Source organism: Phyllobates terribilis, unplaced genomic scaffold, assembly GCF_046119375.1.
Source record: "Phyllobates terribilis strain yellow unplaced genomic scaffold, ASM4611937v1 Scaffold_7__3_contigs__length_470593459, whole genome shotgun sequence".
NCBI classification, from domain to species: Eukaryota; Metazoa; Chordata; class Amphibia; order Anura; family Dendrobatidae; genus Phyllobates; species Phyllobates terribilis.
This window is the reverse complement of record NW_027362767.1, coordinates 323,087,344-323,108,149: the sequence shown is the minus strand read 5'-3', so window position 1 is coordinate 323,108,149 and position 20,806 is coordinate 323,087,344. Positions and strand designations below refer to the sequence as shown.

The 20,806-nt window shown below is 45.9% G+C and overlaps 1 protein-coding gene across 1 annotated transcript in view; it reads left to right on the top strand.

Annotated features, from left to right (window-relative positions):
- Positions 1-12,963: 12,963 nt before the first annotated feature.
- AMOT (angiomotin) overlaps positions 12,964-20,806 on the top strand; it is a 69,352-nt gene continuing 61,509 nt past the window's right edge. The window contains exon 1 of the mRNA XM_073641144.1: positions 12,964-13,102. The gene's annotated coding sequence lies outside the window, so the exon portion shown is untranslated. The remainder of the gene's footprint in view (positions 13,103-20,806) is intronic.

The window sequence follows — 20,806 nt, the reverse complement described above, 5'->3', positions numbered from 1 at the left end:
TTTCGAACTAGCCCAACTGGACTCTGGAGCAGCCGGGAATCTTATTTCACAGTCCCTGGTAGAGAAATACCGCATCCCCACCAAACCTCTGGCTGTACCCTTGTCTGTTGCTGCCGTGGATGGGGGGCTCTTACCACGCCCCATCCAACTCATCACCGAATCCATTACTCTGCAGGTGGGAATGCTGCATTCTGAAAGTATCTCCTTCCATGTTCTGCCTGGACTCTCTCACGCCCTCTTGCTAGGCCTACCTTGGCTCCAGAAACATGCACCCGTTCTTGACTGGCAGACCGGAGAAGTCCTTCGCTGGGGACAGGGCTGCCATAAGACCTGTCTGGTTCCCGTTCATCCCGTCCGTCCTTCTCCTACCCCAGCTAATCTACCTGGACTTCCGATTCCTTATTGGTCTTATGCTGATGTCTTTAATAAAAAGGAGGCAGAGACACTACCCCCTCATAGACCATACGACTGCCCTATCGACCTGTTACCTGGTACTTCTCCTCCCCGTGGGCGTATTTATCCATTATCCGCTGCTGAGACCCGGTCGATGTCCGAATATATTGAGGAGAATCTAGCCAGGGGATTCATCCGGAAATCTACCTCCCCGGCGGGAGCAGGCTTCTTTTTCGTCAAAAAGAAGGACGGCTCTCTCCGTCCCTGTATAGACTATAGAGGCCTTAACCAGATCACGGTGAAGAATAAGTACCCCCTTCCGCTCATTCCGGAGTTATTTGATCGTCTGAGGGGGGCTAGAATCTTCACCAAACTGGACCTCCGTGGGGCGTACAACCTGGTTCGTATCCGTCAGGGGGATGAATGGAAGACGGCATTCAACACCCGGGACGGCCACTATGAATATCTGGTAATGCCCTTTGGCCTCTGTAACGCTCCTGCCGTCTTTCAAGAGTTGGTCAATGACATCTTCCGGGACCTTCTCTACTCCTGCGTAGTGGTGTACCTGGACGACATCTTGGTCTTCTCTCCGGATCTCCAGACTCACCGGAGGGATGTTCGTCAGGTCCTGCTCAGGCTCAGGCAGAACCATCTCTACGCTAAATATGAGAAGTGCCTCTTTGAGCAGACCTCGCTTCCGTTTCTGGGTTACATTATCTCTCAGACCGGCCTACAAATGGATCCTGAGAAACTGTCTGCCATCGAGAAATGGCCCCGACCAGAGGGGTTGAAGGCTATTCAACGGTTCCTGGGCTTCGCCAACTATTACCGCCTCTTCATCCCGCACTTCTCTTCCCGGACTGCCCCAATTTCCGCGCTCACCCGTAAGGGTACTAATCCCAAAGAGTGGCCGCCCGAAGCAGAGGAGGCCTTTCTTTCCCTAAAACAGGCCTTCTCTTCCGCCCCGGTGCTGCATCGCCCGGACGGCAACAAGCAGTTCTTCCTGGAAGTTGACGCCTCCTCCTCTGGAGCCGGAGCGGTACTTACTCAAAAATCATCTTCCGGGAGAATGGTAACTTGTGGCTTCTTCTCCAAACTCTTCTCCTCTTCTGAGCGCAACTATTCCATAGGAGACCGAGAGTTATTGGCCATCAAGCTGGCGTTGGAGGAGTGGCGTTACCTACTCGAGGGGGCTCTTCATCCGGTAATAATTTACACTGACCACAAGAACTTGGCTTACCTCCAGCATGCCCAGAGACTTAACCCGCGCCAAGCCCGGTGGTCCTTGTTTTTTGCTCGCTTTGATTTTGTTCTTCATTTTCGCCCGGCTGACAAAAACGGCAAAGCAGACGCCTTGTCCCGATCCTTTCTGGTGTCCGATCTCGAGGAAGAACCTAAACATATCATCGATCCCGCCAGAGTAATGCAGGTGGCTCCCGTGAGTCTAAATCGTCTCCCTCCCGGTAAGACGTTTGTTTCAGTACCTGATCGGGAGAAGATCCTACACTGGGGCCATTCGTCTAAACTAGCTGGCCACGCCGGTCAGAAAAAGACCCTCCAGCTTATTGCCCGGCACTATTGGTGGCCTACCCTGCACAAGGACATAATAGACTTTGTTTCTGCCTGTGTGTCCTGCGCCCGCAACAAAGTCCCGAGACATCTGCCAGCCGAACGCCTCCTTCCGCTTCCTGTACCTGCTGCCCCCTGGCAGCATATAGCAATGGACTTTATAACTGATCTCCCCGTCTCTGCCGGTTGTACGGTCATTTGGGTGGTCGCTGACCGCTTTTCCAAGATGGCTCACTTTATTCCCCTGCCAGGCCTTCCGTCTGCACCCGAGCTGGCTAAAGACTTTATCCGCCACATCTTCCGTCTTCATGGCCTGCCCCTCCACATCGTGTCGGATCGTGGGGTACAGTTCACCTCACGTTTCTGGAGAGCCACTTGTAAACTACTAGACGTCACCCTGGACTTCTCTTCCGCTTACCACCCACAGTCCAATGGTCAAGTGGAGCGGATCAATCAGAACCTGACCAGTTTCCTCCGGCACTTCGTTAATGCCCACCATTCTGACTGGGTGGATCTCCTACCATGGGCCGAGTTCTCTTATAATAATCACGAGAGCGAATCCTCCTCCAAATCCCCGTTTTTTGTAGTCTTTGGTCAGCATCCTCGGATTCCTTTTCCTGTCTCCACCTCTGTGGACAACCCGGCTGCGGAATCTCTCGTTAGCAAATTTTCCTCCATATGGGAGAGTACCCGGTCCGCACTCCTTCTGTCATCCGAGCGTATGAAAAGACACGCTGACAAAAAACGCCTGGATCCTCCACAATTTCGTCCAGGAGATAAAGTCTGGCTCTCATCTAAATATGTTCGACTCAAGATACCTTCTTACAAGTTAGGGCCTCGGTTCATCGGTCCTCTGGAGGTCATCAGTCAGATCAACCCGGTGGCCTATAAATTGAAACTCCCGGCCAACTTACGGATCCCTAACTCCTTCCATGTATCTCTCCTCAAACCCGTGGTGCTTAACTCTTTTTCCAAGTCTACAGGTACGCCTCCTGCTCCGGTTTCTGCTGAGGACGAGTTTGAGGTAGAGAACATTCTTGCCACCAAAAGGGTAAGAGGAAAGACCTTTTTTCTGGTAGATTGGAAGGGGTTTGGTCCTGAGGAGAGAACGTGGGAGCCCCGGGAGAACATCCATGCCCCTCTCATCCTAGCTAAATTTCTATCTGGCCTAAAAAAGGGGGGGCCTAAAGGGGGGGGTACTGTAGTGCCGGCGTCCCTGCCCTCTGCTAGGCAGGGACGCTGTTCCCCTCACCGCTCTGCTCCGTGCCCGGCGTCCCTCTCCCGCTCTGCTGGCAGCGCGCGCTCCTTCCCGGCCACTGTGCTTAGGGCGCGCGCGCGCGCCCTCCCTCCCTCTTAAAGGGGCCGCGCGCGCCGTCCTAAGGAGTCCCCGGCCAATGGCCGGAGGACTTTACCATATATAAGGCACCTCCTCCAAAATGGAGGTGCCCGAGCAATGTTGTTGCACCGTTCTACTCTGCTTCAGCCCTCAGGTCCCGTTGCCAGTTACCTGCCAGTTACCTGCCAGATTCCTGCCAGCTTGCTGTCCTAATCCTGCCTGATTTCCTGTTACCTGCCTGCCTGCCTGAGGTCCGACGGTCTGCCTTACAACTCCGGTCAGTCTGTCTAAGGACCAACTTGCCCGCTCACCTGGGAGCGCACATCAGCTACCTGCCTGCTTGCCTGAGGTCCGACGGTCTGCCTTACAACTCCGGTCAGTCTGTCTATGGACCAGCTTGCCCGCTCACCTGGGAGCGCTTCTCCGCTACCTGCCTGCTTGCCTGCCCGGAGGCTCCGCTGTCACGTGCTGTGACCACCAGCTATTCCAGACTCTTGCCCGCTCACCTGGGAGCGCTTCTCCGCTACCTGCCTGCTTGCCTACCTGGAGGCTCCGCTGTCACGTGCTGTGACCACCAGCTATTCCAGACTCTTGCCCGCTCACCTGGGAGTGCTTCTCCGCTACCTGCCTGCTTGCCTGCCCGGGGGTTCCGCTGTCACGTGCTGGGACCACCAGCTATTCCAGAGACTCTTGCCCGCTCACCTGGGAGCGCTTCTCCGCTACCTGCCTGCTTGCCTACCTGGAGGCTCCGCCGTCACGTGCTGTGACCACCTGCTATTCCAGAGTCTCTCGCTTGCTCACCTGGGAGCACACATCCTCCATCTGCCTTGCTAGCCTACCTGGAGGTTCAGCCATCACAGGTCGTACCTACCCTTTACCTAGAGACTGCCCCGGTCACTTGCCGTGACCTCCAGCCCGTTTTTCCAGAGACTGCCCCGGTCACTTGCCGTGACCTCCAGCCCGTTCTTCCAGAGACTGCCCTGATCACTTGCCGTGACCTCCTGCCCGTACACCCAGAGACTGTCCCGGTCACCTGCTGTGACTGCCTGCCTGGTCGCCACCCGCTCCCTTACAAGGACCGCTCCCTTGTATAGTAGCCCAGAGGTTCCGCCTCCCAGACCCGTTACACCTTCCATCCCTTGTAATAATCTAGTTGCCGCCTTTGAACTAACTCTAACTTCTGAATATCTTTTTTAAAAAGTGAAGCCCAAAACTGGATCCCATATTCCAGATGTGGCCTCACTAGTGATTTATAAAGGGGTAACAAAATGTTGGGATATCAGGATTTTATTAGTGTTGAGCGAGTATGTTCTGTCCGAGTATGCTCGGGCCGAGCTCCGAGTATTTATAGCTGCTCGGTGATATGGTTAAATCGCTCCCATGTGCATGATTTGCAACTGTTTGGCAGCTTTATTACATGTGAGGAATGTGTAAGAAATAGACATTCCTCACATGTAATAAAACTGTCAAACAGTTGCAAATCATGCACACGGGAGCGATTTAACCTTATCACCGAGCAGCTATAAATACTCGGAGCTCGGCCCGAGCATACTCGGACAGAACATACTCGCTCAACACTAGATTTTATTTCTCTTTTTATACATCCTAAAATCTTGTTTGCTTTTGCGGTTGCTCCCTGACATTGAGCACTGCTGCTCAGCTTACTTGTAACCAGAATACCCAAGTCCTTCTCCTGTTCTGTAGTCCCTAGTATATTCTCATTTAATGCATATGCAGCAATAGGATTACTCAGTCCTGGGTGCATTACTCTACATTTATCTACATTAAACCTCATCTGCCAAGTGTTTGCCCATTCAGTCATCTTTTCCAGATCGTTCTGCAATATTGTAACGTCAAGATCAGATTTTAATATCCTACATAGTTTGGTATCGTCAGTAAAAACTGACACTTTACTCTCAATCCCATCCCCCAGTCATTAATAAAGAGGTTAAAAAGAATTGTTCCCAGCACAGATCCCTGCTTAAAACCCTCCTGTTTGTTTTTTCCATCTTGTGTTTTGCTGTCACGTGACCATCTGCCTTTATATTCCAGCTCCGCCCTTTTGGCTATGATGGACTTCAGTGTTGTTTGACTGTTTTGCTAGCCAGGTGCTTCGTGCCTATCTCTGTCAGTTCGCTTGATCCTTCTGGGACTTCTAGTACCTTTGGGTGTCCTATTTTTGTTCCAGTTCTTAGTTCTTCTAGGGACCCCTCCCCTTATGCTATAGGTCTTCGTTCATACTAGCCGAGGACTAAGGCGGGTCTGTTCGCAAGGAACAGGCAGCCCGCTACATCGTAGGGATTCAGCTTAGTCTTACTGTAGGGACAGCTTTCCCCTGTCTTTCCTTAGTACATGTTGCAGATCATAACAGTAAGTCCAGCCCAAAAAACTAAAAGGAAAGAAATTTGGGGATCAGTATGGTTTCCGTCCAGGATTTGGCTCAACGCTTGCAGGGATTGTCTCTGGAGGTGGCCGAGCTCCAGCAACACGTGACTAGCTAGGTAGGACTGCCTGATGTTTTTTATGGTAAACAACAAGATTTTTTTTCCTTTAAAAATGCTTGTTTGTTATATTTTCGTTTGAGACCAAGGTCCTCTGGGAATGAATCACAGTGCATTGGTTTTATGTCACTTTTGCGCAATGAAGCACAGGGGTGGGCTTTTTCTCTCCAACCTAATGATTCATGCTTAAGGTTGGTAGAAGAATTTTTTTCTGCTATGGGTCTATTATATGACGATCCTGATCGAATCTCTTCTGCTGAGGCAGAACTCAGCCGTTTGATTCAGGGGTCAGGTGATGTTGAAAATTATTGCACACACTTTAGAAGATGGGCTTCTGAAGTTAAATGGAATGATCCTGCGCTGAAATGTTTACTTCTTGCTGATCTGAGTGAAAGGGTTAAGGATTTGCTAATTGCATTCCCTGCACCTGAGACTCGCAGAATGCAATGCAATTAGCTGTTCGTGCGGATAGGAGGCTGAGGTCCAGGCAACATGAGGTAAAGACTCCTGTAATGCCAGGTCCTAGTCCCCAGAAAATTTGCTCAGACGGTGGAGAACCGATGGAGGTTGGGGCGATGTCACTCCGATCTCAGGAAAGAGACCGGGGGTTCGCCGAGGGATTGTGTCTTTATTGTGGTAAAGCTAACCATTTGATTAAGTATTGTGAGCTTCATTTAAGTAAAGAAAAAAAAAAAAGAGGTCAGGTACGCCCGTATTGCTTGTTTACGCTCTGCAGGAGTATTTCTTTCAGGGAGTACTACTTTGCAGGAAAATTTGATTGAATTTCAGGTATTTGTGGATTGTGGTTCAACACTTAATGTGATTGATAAAGGGTTTTTGGAAAAACTTAAATTGAAATCCAAACCTTTATCATCACCTATTTCTGTGATTGCAATTGATAACACTCCCTTGAAATGTATTACTCACAAGGTTGCTGCATTTCCCCTCACTATCAATGGTCTTCACCAAGAAATTTTGGACTTGGTTGTATTAGATAATTTACCCTCTCCGGTCGTTCTAGGTTTGCCTTGGTTAAAACTGCACAATCCTTTGCTGGACTGGTCTACTAATGTGATTAAGTCTTGGAGTCCGAAGTGCTTTGATAAATGTTGTAATGGTCGCATTGCGGCTGTAGAAAAAGGGGAATTACCTGTACCTATTCAAGATTTTTGGAGGTTTTTTTTTGGAGGAGGAGTCGCAAGTTTTACCTCCTCATAGTGATTATGATTGCGCCATTGAGTTTATTCCAGGAGCTACTCTTCCCAAGAGTCACTTGTTTAATCTGACTATTCCTGAAAGAAAGGCCTTGGAGGAGTATATACAGACTAGCCTGGCTGCTGGTCACATTAGACCTTGTAAGTCGCCTGTGGCAGTTGGATTTTTTTTTTGTTAAAAAAAAGGATGGGGGTTTGCGTCCATGTCTGGATTTTCGTGAAATTAATAAGATTACCGTACACAATTCCTACCCATTGCCGTTAATTCCTGACTTGTTTAACCAGTTAGTGGGGGCCAAGTGGTTCTCTAAAATTGATCTCCAGGGGGCATACAATTTGTTACGAGTGAAGGAGGGTGATGAGTGGAAAACTGCTTTTAACACTCTGGTAGGTCATTTTGAGAATCTGGTGATGCCTTTTGGTCTTACCAATGCATCTGCATTTTTTCAGAACCTTATTAATGACATCCTGAGACCTTTGATTGGTAAGAATGTGGTGGTGTATTTGGATGACATTTCGATTTATTCGCCAGATCTGGAGTCCCATTGGCAGAGTGCACGTGAAGTTTTGCAGTTATTGAGTGATAATTCACTCTTTGCTAAGCTGGAGAAATGTGAGCTCGCTGTGCAGAAAATTAGTTTTTTGGGCTACATTGTCTCCAGCGAGGGCTTTGAGATGGACCCGGTGAAGGTTCAGGCTGTGCAGGAATGGCCTAGGCCTATTGGTTTGAAATCTATACAGAGATTTTGGGGTTTTGCCAATTATTACAGGAAATTCATTAAGAATTTTTCTGTAATTGTTAAGCCTCTAACCGATCTCACCAGGAAAGGTGCGAATACGGCCCAGTGGACTACTGAGGCCATTGAAGAGTTTAAGTATCTCAAAGAGAGGTTAAGTTCTGCCCCTATCCTTATGCAGCCTGATGAGACCAAGCCTTTTTTGGTCGAGGTCGATGCTTCATCGGTGGGGGTCAGAGCAGTTTTGTCTCAGGAGAACAAGGGTGGAGCACATCCTTGTGCCTTCTTTTCGAAAAAAATTTCGGAAACCCAATTGAATTATGATGTTGGAAATCGGGAGTTGCTGGCTATTAAACTCGTGTTTGAACATTGGCGTCACTTTTTGGAAGGCGCTAGATTTCCTATTCAGGTTTTCACAGATCATAAGAATTTGATCTATCTGGATGCTGCCAAGCGCTTGAATGCCCGTCAAGCTAGGTGGGCACTTTTTTTTCTCGGTTTCATTTTTCTGTTACCTATATCCCTGGTACTAAGAATGTTAAAGCCGATGCTTATCTCGCAGCTTCTCTCCTACGGTCGGTGCTGAGGAGGAGGAGAGCATTTTGCAGAAAGGAGTTGTGGTGGCGGCATTGGACTCCGTTTTGGAGAATGGGATTCTGAAAGCTAAAGATGATGCTCCGTCTAACACTCCCCATGGGAGGTTGTTCGTGCCTAGAACCTTTAGGAGAGATGTGTTTGTGGCAGGTCATCCAGGAATTTCGGAGACTAAGAGACTTATCAGTCGCAGTTTTTGGTGGCCTGGATGGCAGAAAAAAGTCATCAAGTGGGTGCGTCAATGTACGGTGTGTGCTAGGTCAAAAGCTTCACATACTCCTTCTGTGGGGTTGCTTTGCCCTCTGGAGGTTCCTAGTACGCCTTGGACGCATCTCACAATGGATTTTATTACTGATCTGCCCGTGTCCGAGGGTTTTACTGTCATCTGGGTGTTCGTGGACCGTTTTAGTAAGATGTGTCATTTGGTTCCATTCATTAAGTTGCCTTGCGCCAAGACACTCGCTAAGGCGTTTGTTAAGGAGATTGTCAAGCTTCATGGCGTTCCCACAGATATTGTTTCTGATAGAGGACCTCAGTTTGTGGCTCGCTTTTGGCGTGCTTTTTGTGACAGGCTGGGATTCCATTTGTCATTTTCATCTGGGTATCATCCTGAGTCTAATGGACAGACTGAAAGAAAGAACCAGGATGTAGAACAGTTTTTGCGTTGTTTTGTGGCAGATAATCAAGAGGTGTGGTCTGAGTTTCTGCCTCTCGCAGAATTTCCTCTCAACAATCATACATCCTCCTCTGCTGGGTGTTCTCCTTTTTTTTGTTGCACTGGGAGACATCCGTCTTTTGGTTCGTTCTCCAAATTGGGGTCGGCGGTGTCGGAGGAGGAGAATTTTTCCGGTGATTTGGAGAGAGTTTAGACTAATGTACGTTGCAACCTTCAAGAGGCTAACAAGAAGTCCAAGAAGTATTTTGACAGGAAACGTAAGGAGGTTTTGTTTACTGTGGGTGACATGGTTTGGTTGTCCTCAAAGAACCTTCGGTTGAGGATTCCCTCTAAAAAACTGGGTCCTAAGTTTGTGGGTCCATTTAAAGTGCTTCAGGTTGTTAACCCGTCTGCGGTTAGGTTGGATGTCCCTACTTCCTGGAAGATTAATCCTGTGTTTCATGTTTCCTTGTTGAAAAAGGCGGATGTATCAGCTAGGGACACCACTGTCACAGTTCCTCCTGTGGTGGAAGACGGCGAATATGAAATTTCTCGTATCTTGAATTCTAGATGGCATAGAGGGAGATTACAGTATCTTGTCTCCTGGAAGTGTTTCGATCCCGAAGATAACTCCTGGGTAAGGGCGGATGATGTCTCTGTTCCTAGGCCTGTTAGGGCTTTCCACAAGAGGTTTCCGGATGGGCCTGGGCCTGGAGAATCCGGAGGATGCTCATAAAAGAGGGGGGTACGGTTAGAACCCTCCTGTTTGTTTTTTCCATCTTGTGTTTTGCGGTCACGTGACCATCTGCCTTTATATTCCAGCTCCGCCATTTTGGCTGTGCTGGACTTCAGTGTTGTTTGACTGTTTTGCTAGCCAGGTGCTTCTGTGCCTATCTCTGTCAGTTCGCTTGGTCCTTCTGGGACCTCTAGTACCTTTTTGTCAGTCTGTCTTTTTGTGTTCTGCAACAACTTTCTCTGTTCAGGAGGTGTCCCATTTTTGTTCCAGTCCTTAGTTCTTTTAGAGACCCCTCCCCTTATACTATAGGTCTTCGTTCAGACTAGCCGAGGACTAAGGCGGGTCTGTTCGCAAGGAATAGGCAGCCCGCTACATTGTAGGGATTCAGCTTAGTCTTACTGTAGGGACAGCTTTCCCCTTTCTTTCCTTAGTACATGTTGCAGATCATAACACCTGCGGCCTCACTGCTCTCAGTACAGATCCCTGCGGCACCCCACTGCTAGAGTCTGTTCCATTTTTGACCACTCTGTTTCCTCTCATTTAGCCAATTCCTTACACATCTGCATATAGTTCCCCAAAGTCCTAGCTTCTGTAGCTTCAGTATAAGGCTATTATGAGGTACAGTATCAAATGTCTTTGCAAAGTGCAGATAAATCACATCCGCCGCATGACCAACATCCAGATTTGCACTTACCTCCTCATAGAACCCCAACATGTTGGTTAGACACGACCTATTCTTCATGAATCCATAATGATTATCATTTATTATATTATTCTCTGCGATATAACTCTGCAGGTCATCTCTTATGATGCCCTCAAAAACTCTGCACACTACTGATGTCAGACTTACCGGACGGTAGTTACCTGGATTCACCTTTTTACCCTTCTTAAATATCGGTACCACATCGGCTATCCGCCAATCCTGTGGCACTACCCGTTACAAGAGAGTCTAAGAATATGAGATTTGTCAATGTTTAATTTGCTCAGACGCAGGCATACTTCTTTTTGTGTTAAACTAGTTATATCAGGTGGTGAACTTTGATTTTTGCCCTGTTGAAAGATCCCTGAAACAGACGGTTCGTTTGTGAACATGTATGAAAAGTGCTGGTTTAATATCTCAGCCTTTTTTTTGTCCTCTATAATTATCTTGTTTTTAATGTCTTTTATGGGGTCGATACCATTTGTTTTTTCTTTTTGGCATTGATGTATTTATAAAAAAAATTGGGATTTATTTTAATGTCGCTGGTGATTTGTTTCTCTGTAGATAACTTTGCTAGCTTGATTTCTTTTTTACATTTCTTATTTAGGTCTTCATACTCCTGAAATGACATTACTGCATTCTCTGTCTTGTTTAGCTGTTCTGACTTGGTCCAGTAAGTGCACCTTAACAAGCACAGCACCTTAATGAGCGGCGGTTGGTGGTTCAGGCTGGTGGGAGTAGAGTAATGGTGTGGGGAAGGATTTCTTGGCACACTGTGTGCTCTGATACATGTGGACGTTGGAACAGTGGGGGCTACCAAAGCAATGTGGCCAACCAAGCTCATATCGTCATAGAAACCATTTACCTTATGGCAGAAGGAGACTTTCATTAGGACAATGAACCGAGCCACAACAGAACATATAGTCATGGAGTGGCTTCAAGAACATGACAGCGAATTTTCACAGTTCCCACACCATTGCCCTATAGAGCATCTCTGGGATGAGATAGAGCAGGCTATTCAGAGCATGTCAGTACGTCTGACTAATTTGTGGCAACTGTAAGAAGCTTTCCTGTGCGCATGCGACAATATTCTTGCAGAACAATTTCAACACCTATGAGTTACTGTGGTTCTGAAAGTCAATGGAGGTCCAATGTGCTAGTAAATGGGTGTAATAGTAGGCATTAATAAATAGTAATAATGTAGCCATTTATTGTATGTATGTAAAGAAATTGTATAAGTACTGGTGCAGAACAGAAGTGGTGCAGAAAAGCGGTGCATTCTAGTGATGAGCGAGCGTGCTCGCCACTCGATCATGCATCGGGGTGCTCGAGTAAGCATCGAGTGTTGCGGGTGCTCTAGCGCCATGCTCGAGTCCCTGCTCCGCATGTTTTGTGGCTGTTAGACAGCGATACTTGATGCGTACCCGAGCACGATAATGCACGATTGAGTGGTGAGCACGCTCGCTGATCACTGGTGCAGATGAGAACTGGTGAGGTGGAGAAGTGACACAGAGAAGTGATGCAGGAGAAAAGTAGAGCAGAAGAAAATTGACGCAGAGAAGTCATGCAGAGAAGTGGTGCAAGAGAAAACTGGTGCAGAAAAAGTGGCGCAAAGAAGTGGTGTAGAAGAAAAGTGACGCAGAAAAGAAGTGCTACAGAGAAGTGGTTCAAGGGAGAAGCGGCGCAGAAGAAAAGTGGTGCAGAGGAAAAGTGGTGAAGAAGAAAAAAGGTGCAGAGAAGTGGTGCAGAAGAAAAAAGGCACAGAGAAGTGGTGCAGAAGAAAAAAGGCACAGAGAAGTGGTGCAGAAGAAAAAAGGCACAGAGAAGTGGTGCAGAAGAAAATGTTGCAGAAAAGGGGTGTCAAAGAGAAGTGCAGAAAAGTGGTGCAAATGAGAAGTGTCACATAAGAAAAGTGATTCAAAGAAGGAGTGATACATGAAAGTAATGTGGTGTAGAAGAGAAGTGATACAGTGGAGAAGTGGTGCAGAGGAAAGTGGTGCAGAAGAGAAGTGGTGCAGAGGGGAAAAAGTGCAAAATAAAAGTGGTGTAGAAGAGAAGTGCTGAAGAAAAGTGGTGGGAAGGAGAGGTGGTGCAGAAGAGAAGCGGTACAGAAGAAAAGTGGTGCAGAAAGTAGTACAGAGAAGAAACGTGGTGCAGAGGAGAAGCAGTGCAGAGAAGTGGTGCAGACGAGAAGGCAGAGGAGAAGTGATGCAGTTCGCCATAGTCAAATCCTTCTTCTTCTAAGGCAGACAGGACAGTACAAAGCCTGGCTATCCTGCTGTGCGCGACAGCTGCGGTATTCCGCTGTACTAGCTGTACGCCAGGCACAGACGTTACACATACACGCCCGTACACATTGAGGTGCTGTGATCTTGCAGCGTCTGTTGCTGCATTTTCTTCAGCGCTGGAAGAGTTACTAAACCTTGCCCTGAATAAACCTCCGGAGCACAATAGACGCCTGTGTGTCCGTGACCGACACTGCTCTCATCCAATGGAAGACCAGGAGTTGTGGGGTTCGTCCAATGGGAGCTTGGGGGCGGGGCAGAAGTCTGAGCTGAGCGTTTCCCGGCTAGTGAGTCGTGTAGAGTGAGCTGGGGCTGCGCGGAGGGGACAGGAGCTGAGCAAGTCCGGACTGCGGCCGCGACCCGGGACTACGGCGTCCATATGGTCAGTAACAGCCGTGTCCGCGGCGCCGGTAACTACTGTGTGACGCTGCGCTCCGTACCGTGCGCCTTCTGCTGTGCCTTTGTCGCCTGTCAGTATTCTCTATGGCTGCGGTACCGCTGTGTGACTTGTGTACGACATAGGCAGCCGGGCATTGTGGCCGGCATCCTCCTGCTGGCAGTGCCGGTGCCGCCTCTACATTGGGATGAGCTCGGTCCTGCACTTCTGCCTATGGACCACTGCTGGCTACTAAGTTCAAGTCCTGCCAATGCCATGTTCACATGCTGCGGCCGGTGCCCGAGAGACTTTCTGGGGATTTTTACAAATCTTTATTGAATTTTTTTTATACTTTAAAGGAATGAAGAAATTCTCCTGTAGGAAACACGTCTGTACTTACACTGCGGAAATGTGATGAGACTGACGCACTTTGTGGTCGTTGTCTAAAATGTGTTGGAATTATTTACGATTGGATCGGAATTTCGCACATGTGTATATATATTTATTTATTCCCCAATTGTCTATTGTGGATTTCTAGAACGACGCACCTCGCCTAATGCCCTGCATGCCGTTCTCCCCGTCCATATATTTCTCCATGTTTCAATTGTGCCCACGCGTTTTCTGCCCGTACACTTTTGTGGTACAGCATGGAGCACTCTCCTAAGACAGGTGTGTATGTATTAAATTTTCTATTGTGGATTTCTAGAACGTCGCACCTCGCCTAATGTCCTGTATGCTGTTCTCCCTGTCCATGCGCTTCCGTTGTGCCCACGCATTTCCTGCCTATACACTTTTGGGGTACAGCATGGAGTTCTCTCCTAAAACAGATGTGTATATATATTCTCCAGTTGTCCATTGTGGGTTTCTAGAACGCCGCACCTCACCTAATGTCCCACATGCCGATCTCCCCGTCCATATGTTTCTGATGTGCCCACGCGTTTCCCGTCCATACACTTTTGGGGTACAGCATGGAGCACTCTCCTAAGACCGATGTGTATATATATTCTCCAATTGTCCATTGTGGGTTTCTAAAGCGTTGCACTTCACCTAATGTCCTGCATGTTCTCCCCGTCCATACGTTTCCGTTGTGCCCACGCGTTTCCCACCCGTACACTTTTGGGGTACAGCATGGAGATCTCTCCTAAAACAGATGTGTATATATATTCTCCAATTGTCAATTGTGGGTTTCTAGAACGCCGCATCTCACCTAATGTCCCACATGCCGTTCTCCCCGTCCATATGTTTGTTCATGTTTCTGATGTTCCCACGCATTTCCCGTCCATACACTTTTGGGGTACAGCATGGAGCACTCTCCTAAGATTGATGTGTGTATACATATATATTCAATTGTCCATTGTGGGTTTCTAGAGCGTTGCACCTCACCTAATGTCCTGCATGTTCTCCCCGTCCATACGTTTCCGTTGTGCCCACGCGTTTCCCGCCCGTACACTTTTGGGGTACAGCATGGAGTTCTCTCCTAAGCCGGATGTTTGTTTATTGTTTCCTGTTCAGAGCCCTATGATTTCATGTCACCTTTTCCCTCCACTCTTCATCCTCTGGGTCGTGCATTCTGTTCCTTTTGCACTCGCTGGATGTACATGACGGCGTACACGTTGACTCTTGGGGTGTCTTCCGTGGTCTTGCTGTGTTGCATGACAGATTGCACGGGCGCTCACCCCAGCAGGATGCTTTCTGGCTGAGAACACCTGTCTCCCTGTGACATCCGCCACCTGTTCTTCTTCGTGTCCCACCTCTCGCCTTCCTCCTCTTGTCATTCACCTCTGGCCAATCTTTCCAGGGAAGGGAGGAGTGGAGTTTGGCAGGGAGGGCTCCTACGTGGCTGGAGACCTGGGGTGGGAGCATGAGATTCCTGTCTCCAGGAAACCGCAGTACCACATTCTCCCTCCACAAAATTCTCTCCTCCCCCTGCCATACAAATGTCCAGGGAGCGATGCACGAGTCACTAAGCAACAGTACGGACGCACAGCGAGTCCGGCGACCTCAGAGCCTGACAAACTACGGATCTTGCATTTTATTTCCTATCCCCTGGAAAGTTTCTTTTTATCATTTGTTTGTTTGTTTATTTTTGCAGTTTTGTAACAGTATTCTCTTTCCAGCAGATAACTGACTATTGTCCTGTGCTGAATCTGTGGTTAATTCTTTTTTTGTGACCTCTGACTGTGTAGTCTTGTGAAAAACTCCATATAATTATAGTTTGCTACATATGTGTCTTTTTCAGTAGTTTTTATTTGTGACATATTGATGTCAGAATGGGTGGATGCGATGGTGTTTCCTGGCAGGACTACAATAGTCTGCGTCCCGGTGCCATTCTTGATTTGTCCTGAAGCAGTGCAGCATAGCGGATGACCATCTGCCCGCTACGTCCTTTATGTGCAGCGCTGGCTTTACACTTGACCCATTATTCATTGAGTTCACGGAGACCATTACCTAAGCTGCTCAATTACACACACACACTTTACAGAAAAAAAATTACTGGGCTCTTTACTAATTGTTCCTATATCTTAAAAAATAAAATAAAACTGAAAGCCGGATCTGTCACATGACTCGCACAGACAACGCCGTGATGTCCGTAACGTCGTCAAGAAAAACAACACCTCATTCTTCACATTTTTTCCCATCCCATATGGCAGAATCTGCAAAGACTCTCACGCAAATGTGAATCGAGCCTTAAAGTGGTTGTCAGATTTATTCGTACTTCTGCCCGCAGGCTCAGTGAGGGGTTAAAGAACATACCAAGCTTTCTTTTACGTTCTCCGGTTCCAGTGATGTGACGATGCTGCTGACTGGTCTGGGTTTTTTGGTCACAGCGGTTACATCACATCGATAGCGCTGCAGTCAATCACTAAGCTCAGCAGCTACTGTTGTAGACGATCTGAGCTAGGTGATTGGCTGCAGCACTGTCAATGTGCCATCATCATTGTGGCCAAACTAGAGACTGGGGCAGTGGCGAAGACACATTGCCGGACCTGGGAAGGGTGAGTAAACTGGATTTTTTTTTTAGACCTAACTGAGCCTTGGGCTGAAGTTTGGTGAAAGGGGACAACCCCTTTAAATAGAAGTTTTTTATAGTACAGCGTATACTGCTAGAGCCAGAGGGTCAGTCTGGGAATTTCTCCATGATGTTTAATCCATTAGTAACTATTGAGCGTCAATTTATAGTCTGATATTATGACGTGACATGATTGTAAATGTATCAGATCTCATCCAGACGGAGTGGACAGAGCTCAGTGCGTCTCCAGGTTATGTGGAGTGCTGATCCCTACTGCGCCAACATGTCCTCTGACCTAAGGGTGCAAGTAGAGTGTGAATAGCTGTATTTACCACTGCACATGGTAAGTTAGGAACAACTATTGGATTGTGGCTGTGCAGGAGCTGTTGTGCAACGTGCTGCAGTTTCATCCTCTGAATGGTCCATTTGTGACAGAGATACGGAGGAATGTGGGGTTGCCGGGTCAGAGGATTAAAGCCTATCAAATGTGAAAGAATCTGTAGATTAAAGAGAATATTTGACCCCCGCTGGCCAAGGCCTCTGTGAGAATTTTTTTTGCACCTCCCTTTTCAACTGCAGAAGTGTGGAGGAGGCATCGTGTAGCAGATCATATCAACTGTACATCGCTGAGATGAAGTTCCTATGGAAACACATAAATTACCAGATTGAGTCATTATTACAGAATTGCGTTCCATGCTGTTTGCTTTATCGCGTTGTGTTGTATGTCACTTCCAGGTTGCTGCATGGGAGAAAGCTTGTTGTAAACATGGTGGCGATATTCCTAGCTTAGTGTATGTGTTGGGATGACATTGCTCACCCGTGTATTGATTTTTGACAAAATTATGCTCTAGAGAATTGGTGAATGTAATCTAACTCTCGTTTTCTATGTACGACGCGTTTTACATTGAATCATTTTACTCAACCTATACAAAACAGTCCAGGCTTGTGAGGGGTTTAGTTCACGAGCCGCTTACTTACCTAAGCACTCATTCAGCCAGCAGTGATTTTTCTCATAAACAATATCTGACCGATTTTTGTCTGTGTTTTGGATCTTATTTTCATTAGTTTGGTATGTTTTTGGTTTTTACCACAGTGCTTCATCACTGAAAGACAAAAGAAATTGCAAAGCTTCTCCTACCCAATTACAATGTTAAAATATGCTCTGAAATTTTTCACGGACCCATAAACTTGTATGGGTAATTTGGATCCACAGGCACCTGTCCGGTATTTTTTTGAGAACGCGCGGAAAGACTCGGACATGTGAACTGCCACATAGACTATAGCGGGTACTTGTTATATTTGTGAAAAAACAATGCATGGACAAGAAAAACTTCTGAAATGAGGCTTAAGTGAAATACAAAGAACATTTTTATCTTTTTGTTTCCTGATCAGTCAGTATCACATGTTGTAATCCTTCAGGTGTGATTCTTAGTAAGATTATATCTGGGATGTGCGAAGACTGCAAATCTGGGATTATCCGAATCGCTAGTTTAATATGCCGGAGTGGTAAACTGTGGGAAAATGTATAATATCCCGTATTGTCCAGCAGAATGCAGGCCATGTATCCAGGCTGTAGTAATATCTGAAAACCCGCCAGAACACTTTGGTTTTGCAATCCTTTGATAAGATCTCCAGTGTATTTTACACATGATTTTCCTTGCTGATTTGCCTGCAGTAACACAGTACTAGTTAAGCCAATGGGATTTATATAAATTTCATCTCCATGTTGAAAATTTCTGTGCAAAGATTGATCTGCGATACAGATTTCAAGATTTGCAGTCAATTTTGTATGGATTTTGGAGCGGATTTTGCACTTTGCAATTCAAGGGAAGTCCTGAAGATTGGTCAGCTCACTTTTGTAACCGCTTGGCCTCTTTAGAAACCTGAAGCAATAAAAAGATGCTAAAAAGACTGAACAAATGCACAGCAAGATGCTTTTACATAGAAATGCATATGTTCAATCTTTTGAGAGTTTAGCTACCACTTTTTCAGGTGGGATTCAGAGCAAAACCCGCGTGAAAAAGATGTTGTGTGTACAAACCCTTAAAGGGATAATCACTAAACCATAATGTGCTCTCAGTTTTCTGCACATATAGAATTAATCATTTGTGCCAATACAAACCTTTTTCAGGCAGTTTTCAGAAAGGAATCTGCCTGAAAAAGACTTGTCTACATACTAATGCTGCGTTCCACCATGAGTATTTTGTGTGTTTTTGATGTTGCAGATTTTCTGCACCTATTACCTAAATTAGGTTACTTATGTTTTTCATTGCTTTTTTTTCTCCATACATTTTTGATGCTGTGGTTTTTGCCTCTTTTTGGTATGTATATATTTTTTTAAATTAAGCTGTGTTTTTGATACTTTATTGATAGTTATGTGCGGATTACGTGTGTTTTTTACTTACAGATTTTCAGCATCTAATGTAATTCTATAGGGAAAATCCACACATAAAACTCAGCGTACCTGCAAGAGAGATTAAATCAATTCAGATCTAAAAAAAAGTAACATGGGTCAGTTTATGCAGTGCTAAATAATAATAATAATAAAAAAAAAAAGCACAGTGGGCATGAGATTTCTTTAAATCCTACCCATTTTGTTGAAATTGTAAGATGCTGTGTTTTTTTTCACCGCAAATATACGCAGGGTCACAAACATATCAAAATCTCATTGTGGGAACTTCTGGCAAATCTGCAACAAAGCCCACAGCAAAAAACATATATAAAGTGAATATGCCGCCCCAAATAAACTGTGTGAACTTTCTTTTTTTCTTGTTTTACTCATAGCTTGTAAATAATATTATTATTATTATTAATAATAATCTATATATGGTAAATACTATTCTTTGTATAATTAACTTCCTTTTCTTGGTGCAAATAAATAGAAAATGTTTTTTTTTTTACCTGTCAGACCAGATACATGAGCTCAGTATAGTATAGATTACTTAAATACTTTTCTTAGTTTCTTCCCCATTTTTTTGCAGTAGTTGTAGTCTCTTCCGAGGCTCGAGTCCAGGATATGTTGGTGTGTAAGTGATTACAGGGTAAGCACACGCAGATTCCTACATGCTGACGGATTTCCTGCAAAGTGGGATTTTTTTTTGCTGATCTTTCCTTGTCTGTCCCTGGCCACTGAGTGCAGGGTTTCCGTTTCAGTGGCCTCACTACAGAGGGCTGCCCGGCTTCCTGGTTACAGAAATAATAACCCTTTCATTGCTATGTTTTAAAAGAAATGACAATGCTCAGTATTCTGTATTTTATGACTTATTTTAGCTTTTTTGTAATACAAATCATCCCTCCCTGCACTGACTCCTTAATGAGCCTGTGAATTTACACTGTAGCCAATCAGAGCAGCTAGAGCTGCAGGGGGTGGGATATAGGAGCACCTTGCACCAATGATGAGATGGGGCGTGTCTCAGACTACTGTAAGGAAGCTGTAGTCGATGATCACAGCTATGTCCAAATGGAAGTGCGCTAAAAAGAAGCTAAACAGCAAATACTAAGGAAAATAAAAAGCAGGTAACCAGATCCTTAGGTACAGACTTACATATAATTTTGAGCTTCTTACTGGACACTGGCTTTAAAGCTGACCTTTCACTGGAATTTTTTTTTATTTAAACTGAGTACCTTCTCCTATTTCCACTCATTTTGAAAGTTTTTTTTTTCCCTGTTCCAAAGTTATGTTCCCCAGTAATAAAGATGCAAATTTCCCCTTCAATCAATTGGGCATATAGAACAGAACTTCTCTGTGGCTGTTTGTTTTTCTCCTCTATGATAGAAGTTCTACGGTACATGCCCAGTTGGTTGAAGGGAGAACTTGCATCTTTATTACCATGGGTATAACTTTGGAATGGAGGGGCACAGAAAAAAAGGACAAACTATTCCAGAATCAGCGGAGGAGTGGCAATTGGAGCAGGTACTACTTTTGCAAATATAATCTCTCTTGGAAGAAAAACGGAAATAGAAGAATTTGGCGGCACTTCCATCCAATGAATGAAAAATATTTTATTATAAATCCATAAAACGCGTCAGTTTTTAATTCACTTCCACATGGATTTGCTCGTTTTTATGGATATATAATAAAGTATTTTTTATTCATTGGATGCAAGTGCCGCCAAATTCTTCGATTTTCGTTTTGCTTTGCCGCACCAGCAGGATTTGGCACCCATCGATACAGTATTCTCACCTTCACATGGTTTGGACAAGCATGGTGAGCTCTATACCTCTCTCCTAGTACCAATGCTCTCATGGAAAATCTAAGATCATGATGTGGTAAATAGAGTGCTTTTGATTTCATTGTATGGTCATATAGGGGTTTAAAGAGAACATGTCACCAGATCAAAAGTGTGCAGTTTTTGTTTATATTATCCCTGCTGCTCCCCTGATTATTCCACTTTTTTCATTTTTAAAATCCACTCTACAGTTCCAGAGATATGGGACTTTATAGTTAGTGCTCATTTTTCTAGTTTTTACAAGGGGGCATGGCTCACAGGATCCTCTGAGGCGTGCCTTTAGGCTGATCCTTACAATGGGGTGTGGTTCTCAGGATCCTCTGGGGCGTGTCTTTAGACTGAGATTTAAATGGGGCGTGGCTCACAGGATCCTCTGGGGCGTGTCTTTAGGCTGATCTTTATAATTGGGTGTAGCTCACCGGATCATCTGGGGCGTGTCTTTAGGCTGATCTTTATAATTGGGTGTAGCTC